This window comes from Salvia hispanica, chromosome 1 (genome assembly GCF_029641045.1).
Source record: "Salvia hispanica isolate PSC_SH4W2 chromosome 1, Shi_PSC_v1, whole genome shotgun sequence".
Classification (NCBI taxonomy): Eukaryota; Viridiplantae; Streptophyta; class Magnoliopsida; order Lamiales; family Lamiaceae; genus Salvia; species Salvia hispanica.
The window spans coordinates 23850421-23874539 of NC_142692.1; the positions used below are offsets into that span (position 1 = coordinate 23850421).

General features: G+C 37.5%; 1 long non-coding RNA gene across 1 annotated transcript; it reads left to right on the plus strand.

Moving 5' to 3' along the window:
• The first annotated feature begins 21821 nt into the window (after window positions 1-21821).
• LOC125193269 (uncharacterized) lies at window positions 21822-23014 on the plus strand. The gene is made up of 3 exons (XR_007171548.2): window positions 21822-22029; window positions 22363-22439; window positions 22817-23014. It is a non-coding gene; the product is annotated as an uncharacterized LOC125193269 (long non-coding RNA).
• The last annotated feature ends 1105 nt before the right edge of the window (window positions 23015-24119 follow it).

The following is a 24119-nucleotide window of genomic DNA, read 5'->3' on the forward strand; positions in this document are numbered from 1 at the left end:
GCACTATGGCCATCAAGGATATCAGAATGGACACTTCAAAGAATATTATGACCCTAGTCAGGGGGATCATAACTATAATACTTGTTCTGATTATTTTTATCCTCCGAATTTTTCTAACAATAATAGTGGTTTTGGCAAATCAAATGCAGGTGCAGAAGAGGAAATTAGCGAAAGGGAGCTGCTAATAATCGAATTCATGTTGGGTAAGATGAGGGATGAGCGATGGAGTCGGATAGAAATCTGAATTGAGAAGCTTGAAGCCACGATTGGGAAGCTTATGACCTTAATGATCTCCTTACAAACATCACTTTTCAACATGGCTACACGCTTAGGAATTGAACTTCAACCACATCCATTTCCACATTACCAGAATGGGGTCCCCATTGATTGTCATCCTAAACAGGGGGATAATAGTTCTTTTGGTTTTGGTAATCATCCTCATGTTTCATGTAACAATTCTAACAATGCTTTGCAACCATGTCTAGGATTTCCAGGTGAACACCAAAAGATTGATGAGCCCAATAGGCAGATCACTAATGACCTATTGGCATCTTTTATGGAGAACACCAAACAAATCAACAGGTTGGAGGCCACAGTTGCTACCATGAGCTCCACTGTCATGTCCATGAACACTCAACTTGCCAACATGGCATGCATGCAGTTCCAGCAAAAGGGAGAACCCACAGCTCAGAATGTTGAACCAAATAAAGAAGAGTGCCTGAAAGCTACCCCAATCTTGACTTCTCTTCAACCACAAATTCCTTTATCTTCACAGAAAAAGCCGAAGCTGAATAAGTGGTTTAAAAAATCATTTGATGTTTTTTGCAGGGCACATAGTAATTCCCAGTTAGCAGCAGCTCTACAACATGTTCCCAGTTATACCAACATGCTGAAGGAAAAGGTTGATAAGAAAAGAAATTTGAATGATCTTGAAGAAATCCATTGTCAGCTAATAGTGGAGACATCATTGTAAACCATAGGGCTGTCAAGCAAAAGCATAAAGATCAGTTCATCATATGGTGTACACTTGGGGAAGCACCAACAGGTAAGGCTTTGTGTGATTTACGTGAGACCGTTAATTTAATGCCTTTGTCTGTTTTTGTACAGTTTAACATAGGGAATCTAAAACCATCAACAATCAAGCTGAAAATGGGGGATGAAACAATTGCACATGTTGTTGGTATAGTTGAAGATGTCTTGGTGAAAGTTGACAATTTTATTTTCCCTATAGATTTTTTGGTGGTTAACATGCAGGCAGACAAGAGTGTTCCACTTATCCTTGGAAAACCCTTCTTAGACATGTGCAAAGAAGTAATTGATAGAGTGCAAGAAGAAATTCCAATTAGTGAGAAAGAGGAAAAGTGCGTTTGCCGCATTCAAAAGGTTATGATAGAACATGAAAAGTTGCAAGAAGAAGAAAGGATCTGGAAAGAGGATCAGAGACTACGGCAGTCAAGGATTACAAATCCAATAAACTCTGACCCTTCACTAGTAGTTTCAGACGTCAACCATGTTGTGCATGACTTGAATGTTCCTAATAATTGTGCTTCAATGCAGGTACCACCAAAGAAAAAGAAGAAAAAGAGAAGGGCTAAGAAAAAGAGCAAAGAAAAGATTCTAACAACTCTAGTGGGACAACATTTAGACATGGCTGAATGGTGGATGAAAAAGATTGAAGGACTAATGGGAGTGGTGATTGGAAAAATTCAAGAACACACATGCACTTCCACAAGACCACCTTGAGCAAGATAGACACGTCAAGCTAATGACTATAAACGAGCGCTTGTTGGGAGGCAAACTAACCATGTTTTTGACAATTTTTTATTTATTTCTTAAGTATTTTTGGTTTTAGTTTAATTTTGTGCTTTGAAAAATTTTCGCAGGATTCTGACCTCTCCGTGGCGGCCGCCGCATTTGATGCGGCGGTCCGCCACCTGAATACTGGATGAATCTGTTAATGCGCGGCGACCGCCGAACATGCCGCGGCGGACTGCCACCTGGGCACAATTTCGAGCGCGTTTTTTCGAATTTTCGCCCCGTTCAACCTCTACGTGAAATTTTTCAAGGTATGTTTTCTTTTTAGTAGTTCACTCATGTCCCGACCGACTCTACAAACTTATTTTACACTTTGTTTTAAATAAGTTTGGGGGGATGAAGTGGTGGACCATGAGTTTAGGTTTTTATTTTGTTTTTGATGTTGTTTTTCAAAAATCCCATAGGTGAATTTTGTTTTCTAAATTTTTTTCTTGAATCCATGTCATGAACTTAACATGAAGAACTTAGAAACACGCATGCTTAGGGACACACTTTAGACCGAGTTGCCAATGGTATTACATTCCATCTATGTTTAAGTGTGGCTTAACGTTTTGATTTGATGGTTTGGTGGAAAGGTGCATAATTAGTGAATTGCTTGTTCGCCTTGAATCATGCTTATACCTTGTGAGGATTTGAGCCATATATTTCTTTCTTGTGTGATTTATCTGCATTCATGTATTTGTTTCTAGAACTTGCTCCTAGTCTTGCCTAAGTTTACATAGTGTTTAAGTTGATTTAGGAGGATGATTGATCATCTTTTCTTAGCCTACTTTTATCCAAAAGTTTTGACCCTCTCAAAAATTCAAAATTTTTCCCTTTGGAGCCAAGTTTGAGCCTTTAAGCTTATTCTTTGGAAGTCAAAATAATGGGGGCAATTCCTTGGGTTAGTTAGTTTTTGCTATCTTATTTTGTAAAGGAATTGGAGAGATAAGGAGGAAAGTATAAAAAGTAGTGTGCTTAATATAAAGAAAGTACAAGTTGTGAAATTGAGAAAAATTCCAAATATGTGCTTGATCTTAGAAAAAAAAGAAAGGATGTGTAAGAAAGAAAAAAAAAAGAGAAAAAAAATGTGTGAAAGGTTGTGAAAAGAAAAGAAAATCAAAGGATTGTAAAGTGAGTTAAAGGAGATAAATAAAGTGTTAAAAGTGTCTTGGGTTTAGAAAAGTGGAGTTATCTTTACTCTACTTGGGATATTTTTATTTTTAGTCACTTTTTAGCCAAATATTCCTCACCTACCAAAGAGCCTGCATTACAACCAAAGATAAAGACCTTTCGGACTTTTGAAGCTTAATCACATTTAGTAGAGGAGGGAGTAGACTTTGAGCAACCCTATGTTAAACTTTGCATGATGTATGATTTGAGTGCTTATGTACACATTATCCTTATACACTTTGAGAGTGAGAAAACACTTCCCATTTTTGGAAGTTTGCCACGTGCGAGGGCTTGAATTTTGCACTGTTTTAAGGCCATTATTTGGTCCGTTTTTTATGTCAAAGTCACTCTACACGTCCATTATTTGCATATTTTGTCTATTTTGGTATTTTAACGTGTTTTGTGAGAAATGTGCATAAATGAGCCGAAAAAGGGAGCCAAAACGCCAAGTTTGGGAATCTGGAGTCAGACGGCGACCGGGGACCGCCGGCGCCCGGCGGGCAGATCAATGCAACGGTCCGCCTCGGAAAATTGTGCTTGGAAGAGAAGTCTCGTCCGGCGACCGCCGGAAGATGTGCGGCGGTCCGCCGCCGAGAGAACAGACTCTCTGGACTCCAACGCGGCGACCGGCGGCCAAGGTGCGGCGGCCCGCCGGAGAAAGGCGGCGAATCCGAGAAGCCCTAGATTTGCGCCCAGTTTTACCATATTTTGGAGATTTTTTCCTTCTACAACAAGGCATGGCTTTTCCCTATAAATAAGACCTCAAGCTTCATCAAAAAAAGAGAACGACAAGGATTCAACCCACGGGTTTTATTTGCTTTGGTTTTATGTTCAAATTGTCTTCCCTTCAATCTATGTTTTTAGCTTATTCAATTATGTGTAACTAAACTCATAGGATTCTAGGGATGTGTTAGTAACGACTTTGGTTATACAAATTTCTTTTTCTATTTAATATCCGTTTTGTTTTTACTTTGTTTCTTCCCTAAGTAGTTTTGATGTTGCATGATTGAGTGACACAATTGTGTATGATTTAATATAACTTGCTTCATAACTGTGACAGAGTTCTAGCGAGTTAGATTCACTTAGTAGACACTACCGTTAGCTTCCCTTAAAACGACACTGTTAATTGAGAGTGAGGACTTTTCAAGGGTCTTAGGAGCTTTTTGGAGTTACGTGTTAGGATTGACAACCCTAATCTTGTAATCAACATTTGTATCGCATGAGCATAAGCTAGGTGACTCGTCCTTTCAAAGTATAAATTGTGCTAGGTATTGTAGTCGGAATTTTGTATAACCATAACTGTGAACACACATCCCTGGGATTCCCTTATCTCTATTGTATTCCTCTTGATTTATCTGCTTTTAGTTGATCTATGCTCTTATTGTTTTTAGTTTTTCAAAATTTTTCAAAACCCAATTGTTTTTCCAGATAGTATTTGAGTCTTGGTAGAGGATAGACACTTTGTGTTCGTCTTCCCCGTGTTCGATATCTGGTACTAACCTTTATCTATACTATATATACTCTGTATACTTGCAGGTTTATTTAGTGCTAATAAAAAGTGCATCAGCGGGCTGCCGACGACGCTAGACGTCGAACTCGCCGTTCCGGCGTGCCAATCACCGGCGAATCTTCTTCGTTGATGATCATGCGAACCTTGGTCTCGAGATATTGACGAAAGATTATTTTAATGATTATTTAATCCCTAAATTAAAATATATCATTAAAAATAATATTATTTAATGAAATAAAATATTTTGGGAAGATTTCCCTAGATTTTAGGAATATTTTGATTATTTTCTATATCCATGGAATATTTTATATCCTAGATGATATAGATAAGAATAATTTAATAGTTTCCTAATAATTATATATATCTAGAATCCTTAATAGGATGGATATGTAAGATTACATTAAATAATATAATTATTTTCTTCCTAATCTTGAACATGGATATTATATGAATTCAATTTTTCATGTCTAATTAAGATTTAAATAATGTACTTTATTTTAGATATATCTTATAATATGATATGAATAAGAATTAAATTCTAGATTAATTAATTCCTAAACTAAGATACTAAAGATAATAAAAGATTTAATTATCCTATCAATTAAATACCAACAGAATTTAATTAGTCTTAATCTGCCTTAAAGGCTAAAGGATGATTAATGAAAAACCATAACCCAAATATCTAAGCGATAATCATGAACTTAAAGTTTATATATGATCTCCATCGGTTGGACTGCCAAATTTTGTGAAGCTAGTTTCTAATATTATCGCCACCCACTCTGTGGGGACAATAATCCTACGAAACAGTAAGTTCATAAGGGCGGACTTCTCACATAATAAATAGAATAAACTAGAAAGTGGTTCCTAATATTATCGTCACCCACTCTGTGGGGACAATAATCCTACGAAACAGTAAGTTCATAAGGGCGGACTTCTCACATAATAAATAGAATGAACTAGAAAGTGGTTTCTAATATGACTCAACTTATTTTTAACACAAGTATACCCGCAAGTGTACGGGGCTAATGTAGCAAATAGTAAGCAAAGAGTATCATATCCACAAAGACAATGAGTGTCAACCTAATTACCACGAACCAACCTCAACTACTATCTAGATGAATCGGAAAGTTTGGGTTTTCTAAATCTACTTAAAAGCAAGGTAAAAACAATTAAAAACAACTAGAGAACTAAAAGCAAATAAGAAAACGGTTGTAGATCAAAGATGAGAAGGGTAGAATCCTACGGGATCGATAACAACTATCTTATTCTCAACTAATTTCCAAACTATACCAACAAAGGGTCTCAAGGGTTATTAAGCTATCACTAAGGTAAAACTATATCTTTTCTCAAAGCATATAATTTGTAGATTGCTACCTAGAACCGAAGTCTCCTTCCTAGAACTAAGGCAACAACTCCTAATAGCTCCTAAGATACTTAGCTTCATTCAAAGGCTCAAATCTCTCGATTATATTGGCAAAGACGCCAATTTCTTCTCTTTCAAATTAAACTACTCACTTCTCAGTTCTTGTAGTAAAATCCACATGCATTTATAAGGTGATCAGTCAAATAAATGTATAAGCACAGAAGAAATCAAAATAACCACATGAGCCAAGGCATAGAAAAAGGAAATCAATTAAACATAAGAATCATTGTATCTCCCCCGTAGAACTCTACGAAGGATTTAGCTACTCATGTTCAACACAAAAGTCAAAGAAATATTCAAAAACATTGTTTGAACAAGAATAAATCTAAAGGTAGAAACTCCTAGAATTGGATTGGGCGGATTGGAGGCCTCGTCTTCAATCTTGCGATGAATACTCGTCCTCTGCTCGTTCTTCTCTTCTTTCTAGGTGAAAAAGTAGTATTTTTGGGGTTGAAGGCGTGTAAGTTTTGTTTGGAGGCGTTTCCTAGGCATATATATACCTAGGGTTGACTTTGGGCCCGAAATAAGCTGTCCGACGAAGCTGGCGGGTCGCCAGGTTCGTTTGCATGCGAACCTGGCGGGTCGCCAGCTATGTCACTGTTCTGCGCAGTCTTGGTAAAACAGCCATAACTTCTTCTACCGAACTCCGATTGAGACGTTTAAGATATCCACGCTAAGCTCTTTCGAAGACGAAGAGAATGGTATGCATTACATGCGAATCGGACTTCAAAATCTCCAGATAAGCTGTCTCGAACATTGAGCAGTTGCACATCCACATATTTTGTACATTTTTCTACACATTCTTCACAAAATGGTCAAAATACCAACATAATAGAGAAGTAGCTATAACCATGTCTCAAAGTACACAATATATGATCAAAACCAAGTAAAACTACCCTCTAAAGTCATGTAAAATCCAAGTGAATCATAATATTATCGCCACCTGCTCTGTGGGGATAATAATCCTAAGGAAGTACGAGTTTCAAGGTTCAATCAGAATTTATGAGATAACTTGATTTTGTTATCAGCACACGAACATTGTGATGGGAGTGTGTGGTAGAAATGAAATTCTGTAATGCTAAATCTGATGGTCGTGCTTAGGCAACATTAGGCGTCCATGCCATTTGGTGGTCTCTGGACTATTCGTCGGTGTTGTGTCCAGTAAAATTGCCAAAGTTTTAATGCGTATTAACCTCCTCTGAAGGGTAGAATTAAATAATTTTGCTGTTGTAAGATTTTGAAAAGTTTTATGGTTAATCTACTCAATTTCCTTACATAAGTTTATGAAAAATAGTAAATTTTTCTGTTTGCAGTGCAATAAAATCCGTCAAGATGTCTTTTAATCCTCTATCTGCAATTCACAAAGAAAACAAACTCGAGGGCCAAAATTACATAGAATGGAAACAAAATTTGGATATCGTTCTCACAGCAGAAGAGTACAAGTTTGTGCTCACTACTCCACCGCCTCCAGTTCCCGCGGCTAATGCCTCGGTGGGAGTTCAGAATACGCATAAACGGTTGCATAAGGCGAATGAGATGGCTAAGTGCTACATGTTGGCATCTATGTCTTCAGTACTCAAGCATCAGCATTCTGCCATGGCAACTGCCGCCGAGATTATGCAAAATCTTGCAAATCTTTTTGGTACTCAGAATCGAACGGCTAAGTCTCAAGCCTTTCGGAATATCATGACGAAGACTATGAAGGAAGGCACATCTGTGAGGCAACATATCCTCGAGATGATGAGCCACCTCAACCAGATTGAGGTTTTGGGAGGGACAATCGATCCCGAGTCCCAGATTACTATAATCCTTCAGAGTCTTCCCCCTAGCTTCCAGCAGTTCAAGCTCAATTTCGAGATGAATAAGCGGGATTACACTTTGGCAGAGCTGCTGACTGAACTTCAGTCGGCAGAGGACCTTATGGTTCAAGATAAAGTAGCTATGCTGAGTTTGGCGCCTAATTCCTCAGGCTCAAAGCCTCGCGCAGGAAAGAAAAAGGCACCGAACCCAGTGGCAGCTGAGAATGCCAAGGGAAAGAAGAAGAAGAAGGCCGATAAGAAGCCTACTGGAAAATGGTTCAAGTGTGGAGAGAAAGGTCATTGGAAGTCAGACTATCCTAAGAAGGGCAAGGCTAAAGGTATGTACCATGCTCTAGTAGTCGAGTCATGTTTGGCACCGACATCCACTCATACGTGGGTTATTGATATTGGAGCGACTGATCATATATGTTTTGATCCTGACTTAATGCAGGTGACAAGATGGTTACATGATCGTGAGATCGAAGTCCAGCTGGGCGACCTCTAATAAAGTGGCGGCCGTTGCAGTGGGAGACGTTTATTTGCGTTTTTCTAGTGATAGATTTTTTATTTTGAAGAATGTTTTGTTGATTTTTGATTTTGAAGAAATTTAATTTCAGTTTCTAAATTGTCTTTTGATGGATATTCGATTTCTTTTAATGACAACTGCGTTATTAAGAAAGATGGTTCTTATATCTGTCGTGGTATCATGGAAAACAATCTGTACACAATCACATCTACACAGTTTAATCAACGTAAATCAGAACTCAATAATACATCGAAAGTTTCTAAGAAAAGAAAAGAACCTTCAATTTTAATGAACGAAACGTACTTATGGCACCTTAGACTTGGTCATGCCAACGAAAGAAGGATTCATGCGATGGTTGATCAAGATCTTATTAAAGGCCTTGAGAAGGAACCGTTTTCAAAGTGTGAATCCTGTTTGGAAGCCAAGATGACTAAGAGACCTTTTAGGTAAAAGGGTAATAGGGCCAAGGAAGTACTTGAGCTCGTTCATACTGATGTGTGTGGACCAATGTCAACCGAGGCAATGGGCGGTTTTCGATACTTCATCACCTTCATTGATGACTTCTCGAAAATTGGATACGTCTATTTGATGCGCTACAAGTCTGAAGCTTTTGACAAGTTCAAGGAGTTTAAGGCTAATGTAGAGACGCGTCATGGCAAGAGTATCAAATGCCTGCGATCTGATCGCGGAGGCGAGTACCTAAGTGCCGAGTTTTTGGACTACCTGTTAGTGTCGGGAATTCAATCCCATCTGACTGCGCCAGGCACACCCCTGCAGAATGGCGTAGCTGAAAGAAGGAATGAGACCTTGTTGAACATGGTCCGATCGATGATGAGTTATGCACGGCTACCAACTTCGTTTTGGGGAAAGGCTTTGCTATCAGCAAGCCACATATTAGACAATTTACCTTCTAAATCAGTTCCTACTACACCATATGAGTTGTGGACTGGGCGTAAGCCCAATCTGGAACATCTCAAAGTATGGGATTGTCCGGCTCATGTATTGGAAAAGGATCCATCTAAACTGAAATCTAGGACGGAGGTATGTGTGTTTATAGGTTACCCCAGAGGAACGAAAGCTTATGAATTCTATAGTCTCCGAGATAAGAAAGTTATTGTGAGCATGAATGCCACATTCTTAGAGGAAGACTTTGTAATGAATCATAATTCCATCAGTGAGATAGCTGTTGAAGAGCTAACTCCAGTCACGACTTCCATTAACCAAGAAAAAATACCTAGTGTAACAACAATTCCAGAAATTTCAACTATTACTCCAAATGTTGTAGTGCCGCATCGCAGTGGGAAGGTCTCTCACAAGCCCGAAAGATACATTGGTTTGGGAGAGTGCATGGATCACTCCTCGGACAACAATGTACTTGATCCCTGGAATCTTGCAGAGGCGCAGGCAGATGTCGATCATTGCGAATGGGTGAAAGCAATGGATTCAGAACTACAATCAATGGTAGAAAAAGACGTCTATGATTTTTCTGTCCTACCCGAAGGTTGTACTGCCATTGGGAGCAAGTGGATATACAAACGTAAACGTGGACCCGATGGACGAGTTAAAGTCTTCAAGGCAAGACTAGTGGCTAAGGGGCATACCCAAAGGGAAGGCATCGATTACGATGAGACCTTCTCCCCAGTGGCCATGCTCAAATCGATCTGTATACTTTTGTCTACAGCAGCTTACATGGATTGGGAAATATGGCAGATGGACGTTAAGACTGCGTTTTTAAACGCGAGTCTTGAGGAGACCATCTTCATGGAACAACCGAAGGCTATGTGGTAAAGGGCAAGGCACACATGGTTTGGAAGCTTAAGGCCATTTATGGCCTCAAGCAAGCATCTAGATCATGGAACCAGTGTTTTGATCAAACTGTTCAAAAGTTTGGATTCAAAAAGTGCCCTAATGAAAGCTGCATGTATAAGAAGGTTGAAAATGGAAATGTTGTGTTCTTAGTTTTATATGTAGATGACATTCTTCTAATTGGAAACAATAAAAAGATGTTGTCATCAGTGCGAACTTGGTTGTCAAGCCAGTTCGAGATGAAAGATATGGGTGATGCGGGACACATTCTCGGTATCAAGGTTGTTCGGAACCGTGCAAAGAGAACGTTGTGTTTATCCCAAAAATCTTACATCGATACGATACTTAGACGCTTCAGCATGCAAGATGCCAAGAAAGGTTTCTTACCTTTCAGACACGGCATCCATTTATCTCAAGAGATGTGTCCAAAAACAGCATCTGAGATAGCAAAGATGAGAAGGATACCATATGCCTCGGCGGTTGGTAGTCTCATGTATGTTATGCTTTGTACTAGACCTAATATTTGCTTTGCTGTTGGCATGGTAGCAAGATATCAATCAAATCCCGGCCAAAGACATTGGACTTCCGTAAAGAACATACTCAAGTACCTTAATCGGACTAAGGACTATGTTCTAGTTTACAATGTAGCCAAGCTTTGTCCTTTAGGATATACAGATTCCGATTTTCAAGCTGATGTAGATTCAAGAAAATCTACTTCCGGATATGTGTTTACCTTAGGAGGTAGAGCTGTTATTTGGAAGAGTGTAAAGCAGAAATGCATTGCAGACTCTACCATGGAAGTCAAATATGTGGCCGCTTCGAAGGCTGCAAAGGAGGCTGTATGGCTTAAGAACTTCCTTTTGGACTTAGGTGTGGTTACGAATATGCCCAAGAGCATCACCATTTATTGTGACAATTCTGGTGTTGTGGCAAATACGAGAGAACCACGGGCTCATAAAGCGAGCAACCACGAGCTTTGTCCTTTAGGATATACATATTCAGATTTTCAAGCTGATGTAGATTCGAGAAAATCCACTTCCGGATATGTGTTTACCTTAGGAGGTGGAGCTGTTATTTGGAAGAGTGTAAAGCAGAAATGCATTGCAGACTCTACCATGGAAGTCAAATATGTGGCCGCTTCGAAGGCTGCAAAGGAGGCTGTATGGCTTAAGAACTTCCTTTTGGACTTAGGTGTGGTTACGAATATGCCCAAGAGCATCACCATTTATTGTGACAATTCTGGTGTTGTGGCAAATTCGAGAGAACCACGGGCTCATAAAGCGAGCAAACACATAGAGAGGAAGTATAATATCATCAGAGATATAGTGCAGAGAGGAGACATACAAGTGGTCAATATTGAGTCAGAAAACAACCTAGCAGATCATTTCACGAAGGTATTAGCGGTCAAACCGTTTGAGAGCCATGTTGAAGGAATGGGAGTTCGACTAATACAAGACCTCAATCCGCTTTCAGTATAAGTGGGAGAATTAGACGTTAGCACATTTTTGTTTTGTATACTCGAAAGTGTTTTGAGTATAAGTTGGAGATTGTTAGAGTTTGTATACTAGAAATCACGTTTCGAGTGATTGAATACTGTAAAACTCTTATTTTATTTTCCAAGGAATAAAATAGATTATTTTGGCCATAATGTTGTTGCACTTAATGGATGTTATTGCATGTTTAAATGTATAAGTTAACTTAACAAAGTCTAAGTCTTTGTTTTAGTAGACCGGTTGTGGGCAGTGTCCACTTTAAGGTAACACGGTCAGTCCTAAACAAAGAAAAAGAAGAATTTCACAACCTAGATGGAATTAGACGATCCATCGAGAAAGGTTGCAATGTCAGTCCGCATATTTCTAAGCCTTACTGAAATAAGATGACATTGGTGTGGTATGCACTGAATGGATCTAACAGCAAGACTTGTCCTTGGGCTATCTACTGAAAGGCGAGGTCTTGATAAATATTTGCTTATTAATCAATGTAGGTTAGCATTGAGCAAACGGTATTGATTATTCATTACTTTGACTTATCAAATGGTGCGGATTTTTCGTAACCCAATAATCTTGATATATTGGGTAGTGGTGATTAATATCTAGCGGTGCTAGGATTGCTTTATATTGAATCGTGCGCGGGGAGCGTCTCGTTTGATAATGTCCTCAAGACGAGTGCGAAACGAAGTTTTATTATTCGGAACCTAGCTAGTTGAAGTTTGATTACTCTAAAAATAATAAATAAGCGTTTCATGCTGAGCCCATATCCAAAAACCTTCCATAGATCCCTGTCTGGGCCCAAAATGAACTTAATATAAATAGGAGAATAAAGGAGACAGAAAACACTTTTATCCAAGCACTAAATTTTCGTCCCCCTCTGCACCGAGGAGTTCGAAATTTTCCTCAATTAGGAATATGATTTGTTCTGTCTTCTTTATTTAAGTCCTAGTATTCCGGTGAGATCAGCCCACACTGATATTGAAGTACAGTTCGGGAACTAGAGAGAAGATCAGTGGTCTAGTATTCAAAGCGTCACGTGGAGAAGTTGCTAGCCATCATCAATTCTTTGGAGAATTAATTATGTATAATTTCTGGTCCGTAGAACAGCATGTTTTAGGTTTCATTTATACTTAAAGCATGATTAATTCAAGTTATAAATGTGAGAATTACGCGAATAGATTTTGTCTAAATAATCTTCTAAATAGGTCTGATTTTATGTGATTTATACGTTCGTTAATAATAATCGCAAGCTTCCGCTGCCAATTCCTTCATTCACATCCAACACAATTTATAATGCAAATCCTAATACCTCCAAATCCATACTCGAATCAACAATTAAGCTTTCGGCGAAGCGACGTCGTGAGAAGCGAAGGCTATTTGGATCTTCGTACAGCAGGTGCGGCGAAGCGAAGTGAACAACGGCGACAATAAAGCGCGCGCGAGACAGAGAGAGAGAGGGCGTGTCTGGAGGCGTCGTCGTCTCTGGCTTGATTTATGATCGGCGAAGACGATTGATGGTGGCGATAGGCTGCACGGTCAGTAGCACCGGCGAGCACTACAAATTGGAGCCGGAGAGAGAGGGCAGCGGCCGAGAGGAAATTGAGAGAGAAAGGAGGAGTTGAAGATATGTCATTTTAAAATTACCATTTAGCCCTTTCATAATAAATTAATCTAAAAATATTTTTTGTGTGTCAAAATCTGGACCACTCATTTAATAAAAATGAGTGGCTGATATATATATATATATATATATATATATATATATATATATATATAGGGTTTTGATCTATGTAAAACACATTCTTAATACAAAAATACAGAACCGAGCATACAGAGGTCATTTTTAGGTCATCGTAAGTTTATTTTTATGTCATTATAATAAGGATGACATAAAATGATCTTAACATGACCTCAAACCCAATTTTTATAATATGACCTAAAACTTCTTTATAATGACCCACCATGTTTTTCTTTAATTATTGACCATTAGATTGAAAAATCTCTTGGTCAGAATTTGGTCTGGATTTTGTATTGAGATGCATTTTTGTATTGATCATTTTCCTATATATATATATATATATATATATATGGAGATGATCAAAATAAGTATGCATTTAAATCCAGAAATGCAGCCCAAATCTAGGCAATAGGATTAGATGATCTAATGGTCAATAATTAACCCAAAACACGGAAGGTCATAATTAAGTAGTTTTAGGTCATATTATAAGATTCGGGTTTATGTCATGTTAAGATCAATTTAGGTTATGCTTTGTTAGCATGACATAAAAATAGACTAACTATGACCTAAAAATGCCCTACGTATGATCTTGTTCTGCGTTTCTGTATTTAAATCTAGTCTTTATAGATCAAAACCCTATATATATATATATATATATATATATATATATATAAAGGGGAGTGATCAATTGCTAACTCATCATTTAATTGCTAACTACAACTAATTTAAGGCCATAGGATTTTAGAAAACGTGTGGTCTACAATTTGCCATGTGTAATTTTTCATTTTTATTAATAGAATAAAAAAAGATAAAAAAAACTCCAAATTAGGGTTTTGGATGAAAATATCAATATAGTGTTTCGAAAATATGAACACAATGCTTTGAGAATGTCAACACAATGCTTTAAGAATGTTAACTCATTGCTTATATTGGCATCCTACATGTATTATATTGACAAATTTTATATAGTATGTTGACATTTCTGCTGTACGAAAAAATTTAAAAATTTCAAATTTTTTTTCAAATTTTGACGTCGGAACATATGCATGTAGGATATCGTTGAAATCCATGAAATTATCTTTAATTTGATATATGTTATATGAATTTAAAGTTTTGGGATTTCTTTTAAAAGTTAGTTATAACTAAACATGTAGTTAATTGACATTAATACTCGTATTGATAATTTTTGGAATTAATCCTATGACCTTATTGACGTTTTTCGTTGATCATATTGATATTTAGGAATTGATGATCTAAGCCCTTAATTTGAATATCTAATGACTATTATTTAGTTGTAGTTAGCGATTAAGTTATAAGTTAGCAATATAACACTCCCCTATATATATATATATATATGTGTGTATATATACAACCCTCTTTATTGTAACACCATACCACCATTTTAGGATATTGGATCTGAAAATCGTGTGCTTGTCATGCTGCCACGTGTAAAAACACGGAGGGGTAAAATAGGACATTTCTAATTTTACGTTACCAGATTGCAGTGTTGTTCATTAAATATTGCAGTCTTACCACAACAATATTGCAGTTTACCACGACTGCAATATCTAATACACTAGACTGCAATATCTAATAATGTACACTGCAAACCCGTATTTTTTCACGAAACTTAATCCTAGGCGTCCATAAACGAGATCTAACAGACTATATTGGTGGTATGGTGTTATCCTATCTATGGTGGCACCCTAGTGCACCCCTTTCAAAGACATAATTATATTAATACAACATGTAAATTTAAAATGTCAACACAAAGACATAAGTTTATCAGCACAAGAAGATTGATAAATTTATGTATGTGTTGATGTTTTTAACATACAAAATTGATATTAGTTATTAGTTATTACCCATAACTTAGTTAGGATTTGATCACACACCTATATATATATATATATATATATATATATATATATATAAGGGTGCACTATGGTGCCACCATAGATAGGATAACACCATACCACCAATATAATCCGTTAGATCTCATCTATGGATGGCTAGGATTAAGTTTCGTGAAAAAACACGAGTTTGCAGTCTACTGTATTAGATATTGCAGTCTACTGCATTAGATACTGCAGTCGTGGTAAATTGCAATATTGTTGTGGTAAGACTGCAATATTCAATGAACAACACTGCAATCTGATAACGTAAAATTAGAAATTTCCTATTTTACCCCTCCGTGTTTTTACACGTGGCAGCATGACAAGCACACGATTTTCAGATCCAATGGCCTAAAATGGTGGTATGGTGTTACAATAAAGAGGGTTGTCATCTTAGTACATCCCTATATATATATATATATATAGGGAGATGATCAAAATAAGAATGCATTTAAATCCAGAAATGCAGCCCAAATCTTGGCCCTAGGATTAGATGATCTAATGGTCAATAATTAACCCAAAACACGGAAGGTCATAATTAAGTAGTTTTAGGTCATATATAGGGTTTTGATCTATGAAGACCAGATTTAAATACAGAAACGCAGAACGCGGTCATACGTAGGGCATTTTTAGGTCATAGTTAGTTTATTTTTAGGTCATGCTAACAAAGCATGACCTAAAATGATCTTAACATGACATAAACCCAAATATTATAATATGACCTAAAACTACTTAATTATGACCTTCCGTGTTTTGGGTTAATTATTGACCATTAGATCATCTAATCCTAGGGCCAAGATTTGGGCTGCATTTCTGGATTTAAATGCATTCTTATTTTGATCATCTCCCTATATAGGGTAAAATATATATTGAACAATATATAGAAAAAGGATATGAATACATCCTTATATATATATATATATATATAGGGGAGTGCTCAAATCTCATCCATTCAATTTATTAATCTAATGTCCTGTATTTTGCCACGTGGAATTGCTGAAAATTATTAAAAAAATCAAAAGGGCATATATGAGAGATTACATATTGGACGGTTATTTGCAATCCTTAATTCTCTCATTATTCAAACCAGTACGTGATTTTAGTTTTAATCAATTTCAAGATTAGTTACCTTAATTAATTTATTCACATCATTATATATATTTCAAATACAAATTGCAACATAGACATTCTTTCATTTACCATTTCTTATTGTATTAAAATGAATTCTACACTGATATTTTATACTGGTATCTTGGTATTCCATTATTGTTCAACCATGTATATAATTTCATATTACTAAGCTGTAACGACTTGCATTATTGATAATGTAGATTTACATTATTTAAGATAACAAACTCTTATACATGATGAATATGTTATACTGTAACATAATATGTTAAATAATGTAACATGTTCCATGAATAATGTCAACACAGAAAATAATATATACATTACATTTGCAATATTAAACAGAGTACAAAATCTTGCTACATTGTTCATGTTCTCCTAAAATAGAGTACGTCATCTCTCTTTCGACGACCTTCGTCCCCTACATCCTCTACATCCATCTCCTCAAGGTAATCGTCAAAGTCATCTTCATAATCTACTCTTGTCCTCTACGACCTTGTTCAAAAGTTAATAATAAAAGTGAGATTACAATCGCATACTGAACAATGTACGTCATATATGTGTTAAAATAAAAACATTATAAAAATGAATAATGTTACAACACCAAATGAATAATGTATCACACACCAACATGAAGACTTATGTCGTTTACATTATTGCCGCAGAGAGTATACATTACTACATAATGAATCTGTTATAATGTACCCAACTGGGGTAAATAATGTAAATTATAAAACACAAATAATGTACACAACAATTCACAGTAATGTAGTACAAACATGGCGACTAATGTATGCTGACTAAGCAATAATGTATACAACAACCATGAATAATGCAACGACAACTACTAATAGACATCTACAAACAATGAACATCAATAATTTACATAACCTTGCATAGTAATGAAATACGAACAAGAGAAATGAAGTATGCTACCGGCAACAAACGTATCTTTACCTTAAAAATCGATTCTTTTCACGAAAATTCTAGGAATCATCTCGGTAATGTAAACATAAAATTGGATAGTTCTAATGTCACGACCGCACTTTGCTAAGGATAGCGAAAGTGGGTAAATCGCGACTAATGGGGGATTAAAGAAACGGGGAAGAAAAGGGGGAAAGAACTTGTGAATATACTCGAAGGCCAAGTCGATCATTTCATAGGATAGAAGCCAAATGTACCATTTCATGGTCTTAGAACTAGAATGAATATTACATCAATAAATCAGAGTTCGAAGGTGAGATTCTAAGATGTCTCACTTCACAAAAGAGCAGCGGAATAAGTCCATACTAGACGACTTCGTGTATGAAGACACGAATCGTGAAAGATCCACTGGATTATTTAGTAGCATCGACTCCGATCGTTTCTCCAACCTCTTGACGTTCAACCTGCACATTTATAAATACATGCAGGGCTGAGTACAGGAGTACTCAGTGGACACATGCCGAAAACAAAACATACAAGTATATAGTTGTCATCCATCCACAGTATCGCACGGGGGTTTTTCATAAAAGGCCCGAGCATACTAAATTCTCTGTGATCTTAAAAGTCCGACTGCAGTCTAAGTTCTTTCAAAATTTCTACCATATCTGTGAATCGTGTACCGTGAAGGAGGCCACCTTCAGCGGACACATCGCCGGCCAACTGCTGATGGCTCACGGCTCTCGTGCACATTATTCCGAACAGGATTTGCGGTCCTATTGGGAACCGAATTCTTTAAACTCGGGCTGGCATCGCCAAAACCCACGGGCTACAACCCCAACAGATAGGCCTCAAAACAAACAATTTATGGCATGACAACACTTTAAAACAATCACTGCTTCATTTTGAGAAAAGATGATTTTTCATAATTTCACAAATATTTGCTTTATATCCACACTATAGTGCTGGATATTAAAAGAAAGCCCACCTGGTATGCTTATGTCTCAACTCAATTACTCGCTTTGGCTTCACTCGCCCTTGAGCAATTTATCCCTTGAAAAATAAATAGCGTAGCACGCTAATTAATACTTGAATTATTTCTCTTTAGAAAGAATGCATGCATCCTATTGGATAGCACCTACATCTCAGTCTCGGCCTATAGGATTTTTCTTAATCCTACCTCGGCTTTACTACTCTGCAGAGTTTATTTATTCTCTTTATTAACTTGGAGAAATTCTATTTTCTCTAACTTAAATATTCGGGCACTTATTAATAAGAATAGGAATTCTTGGAAAGTCTCTTCTTAAATCCTTTTCTTCGGATTTTTCTTAAGGCCGCCCATGGCGTCGCGGGGAGACGCCGGTCGGCTTTCGTGTCTCCCACTTTACTACTTTATTTTCCCGGAGTCTAAATAAATTATTTGGAAATTTATTCCTTGACCTTCGAGCTCCAACTCTATTTTTTTCCATCTTTAAAAACTTAGCAAATTATTCGGGAATTAATTGATTGAGCTTCACCTCAATTCTTAAATTAATTTCATCCAACTTCTCATAATCAAATCTTGGCCCAAACAATAAACCTCTTAGCCCACTAATTAAAAAGACTTAGCCTCACTACTAAATTTGGTCCAGCAACTTCATTTCCCTTAGGCCCAAGTTTCTTTTTGAAATAAAGTGGAATAGGCCCAAAGTAATATTTGATTAGCCCAAATATACTCCTATCGGTCAACTCCCTCTCACATTATTCTTTTACTTCTTCCCCAAAATTTCCAATTAGAGTTTTCCCACTGAGAAAAGCAGCGGCGAGTTCTCCTCTTCTCACGCCTCTTCTCCGGCGAAATCGCCTCTGCCTCACAGCCTCTACGGCGGTTTCGCGCCCGGGGTGACTCCAATCCCCCTCAAATCGGACTTCTCTCTCATTCACTTCTTCATTCACCAATTAAGTTTTTTTCAAATCCCTAAAATTAGAGAACACGGCAGCGCGTCTTTCCTCTCCGGTGAAATCGCCGCTAGCTCGACGGGAATTCAGAGTCCCGTCGGCGCGTACTCCTTCCTCCATCGATTTCTCCTTCTCCAGCGAACGCCCTCCGGCGAGTTCTCTTCCCTCTCGGCGACGTCAGCAGTGGAGAGGAGGCGTCGCCTCAACTCCGTGCCTCCGTAACTCGCCGCCTCGCCGGGTGCTGCTCTGTGTCGGCGCCTCCTCTGCGTCGCCGGCGAATTCGCCTCGGCGTTCTCTGACGAGCGCTCTTCGTCCAGCGCCGGCGTCCTCGGCGAACCTAGCGGCAGAGAGGAGGCATCGCCTCCTCCTCCCTCTCTCAGCCGCGACCTGCAGCTGCTCCGCGGAGGTTTTCGGACTCCGTCGCCGCCCTTCCGTCGCCCGGCAGCCTCGTCCCTGCTGCCGCCGTGATCCGCAGCTTCTCCGCGGAAGTTCTTCGGCTCCATCGACACTCGCCGTCGCCCGGCAGCCCCTCCGCCTAAGCTAAGTCTCCCCCCCCCCCTTCTACTCAATTTCTAACAATAAAAACGAAAGCTTTGGGGCTCTCTATCGCTTATTGATTCGAACTTGGCTGCACTTAATCACTGGAAGGAGCTTGCTATTGTTTTTGCTACACTTAGTCTTGTTTATATGATTGTCATACTTGTGGTTTACTGATTTGGGAGTATCTCATACTTGACTAAGCATTGGTATCATGTGTTGGTGTTTGGTTCTTTATGCTTGCTACTGCTATGACCATTCTATTGAGCTTCTATGAATCTAAGTTATAGGCTATCTATTGGTTGATCTACATGATGCGATGGAGATGGGTGTTGAGGTTGTTGGGATTACCTTAACATCGTTGAATCCTCCTCGGTGGTGGCTGTCCTTGCCGTCACCGCTCGCTGCCCTCTCCCTCCTCCCTCGCTGCTCTGCGTATGGTGTTGTGTAGAATTTGTGGTGTTGAAGTGTGGTGGTGGAGGAGGTGAGGAGAGGCTGCGTATATGGTGCTAAGCTATTGAAAGCTAGGTTTGAGACTTGGAGCCAAAGACTCCTAAGTTGGGCTTGTTAGCTCTCTTACTTTCGAGCTTGATGATTGTGAGATTCTTGCCGTTTTGGTGATTGTGGCTGATTCCCTTGGCTGATTTCTCGGCCTCGATTGACGGGGAGATGAGAGTTTGTCTCATCTTCTATTTTTGGGCTTGTGTAGGAGCTCGCTCTCCAATGCCCCTTTGTCTCGACTCCCTTTTGATGTTAGAGGAGATGGTGACCAAGATTTTCTTACCTCATGCTATACTTTGTAGCTTACTTAGCTACATTATCACTAAATGCTCCATCTCTTTATTTAGCTTGTGCTTCCCTCTCTCTTTACTTGTGTGTCACTTTCTAATACCCTCTTTGGTGTTAATATTGCAGGTACAAGGCTGTAACTTGGAGCCTCATGGGCTGAAAATCGAGAAGGATGGGGAAGAAGAAGAAGAAGAGGGGATCTTATCCCTACTATGCTTGCATTCACATTCTTACTTCTAGCTTGGAGCCAAAGTCTTAGGTCTTGAGACCATTAGGATAGTAGTAGCTTGTCAATGTTCACTCTTGTACCAAATAAAGATGTATGTACTTAAATACTTTATTCTCATGCATTTCTATTTCTCCAAACATTTTCACATTTCTCTAGTGAAAGTATTTCCTCCACTTTTATTCTTGAACTAAATTTTCTTGCACTTTATTTCCTCCAACGAGAATACTTAAATTACTCCAAAGTCGAAAACAACGAGGAAAAGTACGATTACACAACTTTTAAGAGAAATTTAATTAAGCTACTAAATCCGATTTATCTCGAAAGAAAGGATCGAAATTTTCGGGGCGTCACATCTAATCGGGCATTTGAGTAACTAATGTATATCAGAGATGATTGAGAGAAACCCATGTCTAAATTACCTTAAACTAGTCGAAAAATGGAGGCTTCAACTGAAAGTTTCAAGCCTACGAAACTCGATGTAGCTTTTACCAAATTCACGTTTACACCACAATTTCAGTCGCCGATGTTGATATAAGATTCGTCTTCCACTTTTACGCGATGTGTTGAGGTCTCCGTCTTCAGTGGATAAGGAATCGCCACAACCTAGGATTGAATATAGAGAGCAAAAGTGAGAAATTAGGTTTTCGTCGATTTGGGGTAAATAGGAGAGAGAAATTGAGAGAAATAGCAGATATTTCGCACCTGCCGTTTTAAAACTGAATCCTAAATAAGATGTACCAATTATACCCCCATAATGTAACCAGAACTCCTAAATAATGTAACTCGGGGTATGATATATATTTTACATCTAATCCGTCCATCAAGTTAATCCGAAGCCTGGAAATACATTTGAACTTAACACTAAAGGGTCACTTGGACCCTATATATATATATATATATAGGGGTATATATATATATAGTCTTAAAGTATAACACTAATATCTGCCCTTGGATTATAGATTTGGATGGTGGTGATTTAAAGTATCTGCGCTACATTAATTTATTTGTAAGCTACATTACTAGGGTAAAATGGGAATGACAGAATTTGAAAGATCAGTTTTAAACTGCATATCCATGATTTTCGCCATTCTAATTATAACCGACGATACACATTCTCACTTTCTCACCATCAATTCACAATTTCGCTTCCTCAGTTTCTCTCTCTCGCCGAAACCCAAACCTCCTCAATCTGTGAAAAATAAACCTTAGCTTCACTGTTTTGTTCCAATTTGACGATGCCGCCGGACACTGCAATAGAAATCGATGATGTGTTGTGTCGATTGAATACATCAGATCCACTGGTTGTTCTGATTTGAAGACGCCGCCGAATAGGGTAGGCAAAATCGACGACCTTTGCCTTGTTATTTAGAGAAATCGATGATTGGGCTTATATTAATCAGACATTTTATGTGTTTTTCATGATCAGTATATTGAATCTTGTTGGTTACGGTGCACTGGTACATGTTTTTCTTTTAGTTATTAATTGATTCGAACCAATGGTTGTCAAATTTACATAGTTACTACTCAGTTATGTGGAATTCTGAAACGTTGTTAGTTTTTGTTAATTCTTTCATTACTCTACTGACATGATTTGAATCAGTTGTTACTAGTTACCATTTTTGTCAAAATTGAATCTTGATAGAGTTACTTTGGTTATTTTGAGTAGAATCGTGTAGCAAAACAAAACTGGCAACATGGTGAGGAGAAAATGACCTTACAAGAGCCAACTAACTCAAAACACAGGTGATCCAATAGCTACATTATTTATCACCTAAATGCTACATTGTTTCTGCAAAAATGTACATTAAGTGCTACTTACATTATTTACCCAATTTTTACATTACTTCAAACTAAGTGCTATATTATTCAGTATTATGGTATGATCTCTTACTTTTTTTGGATTTTTCTGTACATTATTTATTCAAAATTTCCATTATTCATATTGATGTGCTATATTATTATGTGTTACATTATTTACCAAAATTTACACATTGTTGCATCAAATATTTACATTATTTTACACTAATATGTTACATTATTATTTCTTATTGGTGGTAATGTAAATCTGTATTAACCAGTAATGTATTATTGTTGCTAATCAATGATCTATTTGTGAATAGGTAGAAAGACTGAACGAGAGCGCAAGTCAAATTTGATGACAATAAAGAGTTAGTTGGTGTTGGATTTCCTTTTTTATTTTTAATTTGTTGTAATATGATGGAAACAGAAAACAATGAATGAGTTGTAACTTAGTTTTTGAAAACAATGAATGCTTTTGAAACTGTTAACTATTAACTAAGATTGTTTGGGATGTAAAAGAGTTGTGATGTACATTCGCATCTAAATAGTGTAATATTTATATATCAAATATTGTACATTTACGATCTAATAACGATGGCAGAGGGGATTCCAATATTGAATTACTTGATGTAAAACGTATACATTATTACTGAACATACATATATTAGTGCCCCAATATTTTGGTAATGTAATTATACTTCACAGTAATGTAGATCTTTAGCAATTAGTAATGTAGAATTGTAACAATATCATATGAGATAATATTATAATGTAGACAACACATGAAATAATGTAAGAGACATATACATTAAACGAATATATTTGTACATTACAATCAGTAAGAATTCAAATAACACTAAGTCAAACACGAGCTTTGATATTTGGGTTGGTATATGTCCTAGTCCCATGGATAGCTTAACCCAAGAGGATAAGAATTAAGTTCCGACCACTTACCTACATGAAGGGTAATGATATACCCTAGCCCAATGGGTAAGTTAACCCTAGGGGAATGGTTCTAACTCCCTCCCTTGTTGAACTTTGTGTTACTGAGTCAGTACTACACCCTAACCCCATGGACTGCTAAACCCTTGGGGAATGGATTTAACTTTCGGCCATTAGCGAACAAATAAAAATCTACATTGCTCAGTAAGAGATAAATACATTAAACGACTATATTCGTACATTATAATAAGATAAATGTACATTATACAACGAAATTCGTACATTAGTCACTGCGAACTTATCATGTAACATTATATCCTTCAAACCCTAGGTTTCACGCAAAGTTGCAAACATAACAATAAGTAGACTGCTACATCATTCAAGTGGGTCACACTACATTAAAAAAAAAAGTAGTACATTAATTCTAGTTGTAAGCTCAAGTGTTCATTCATATAAACGGAAGTTTCTGGAATTCATCTCAAAATTTAAATCAAGTTTCTGGAATTCATCTAAAAAATTATTAATGGACATTACGTTCTTCCATCGTTGATGCTTGTAGAGGATTTGACGAATTCCAATCACAAATCGTTCAATTGAGTTCGTTGAGTTTCTGGAAATATAGAATCAATATTAATTCCAATTCGTGGAATTGAGTTCGCTGAGTTTATGTGTAACAGCCCG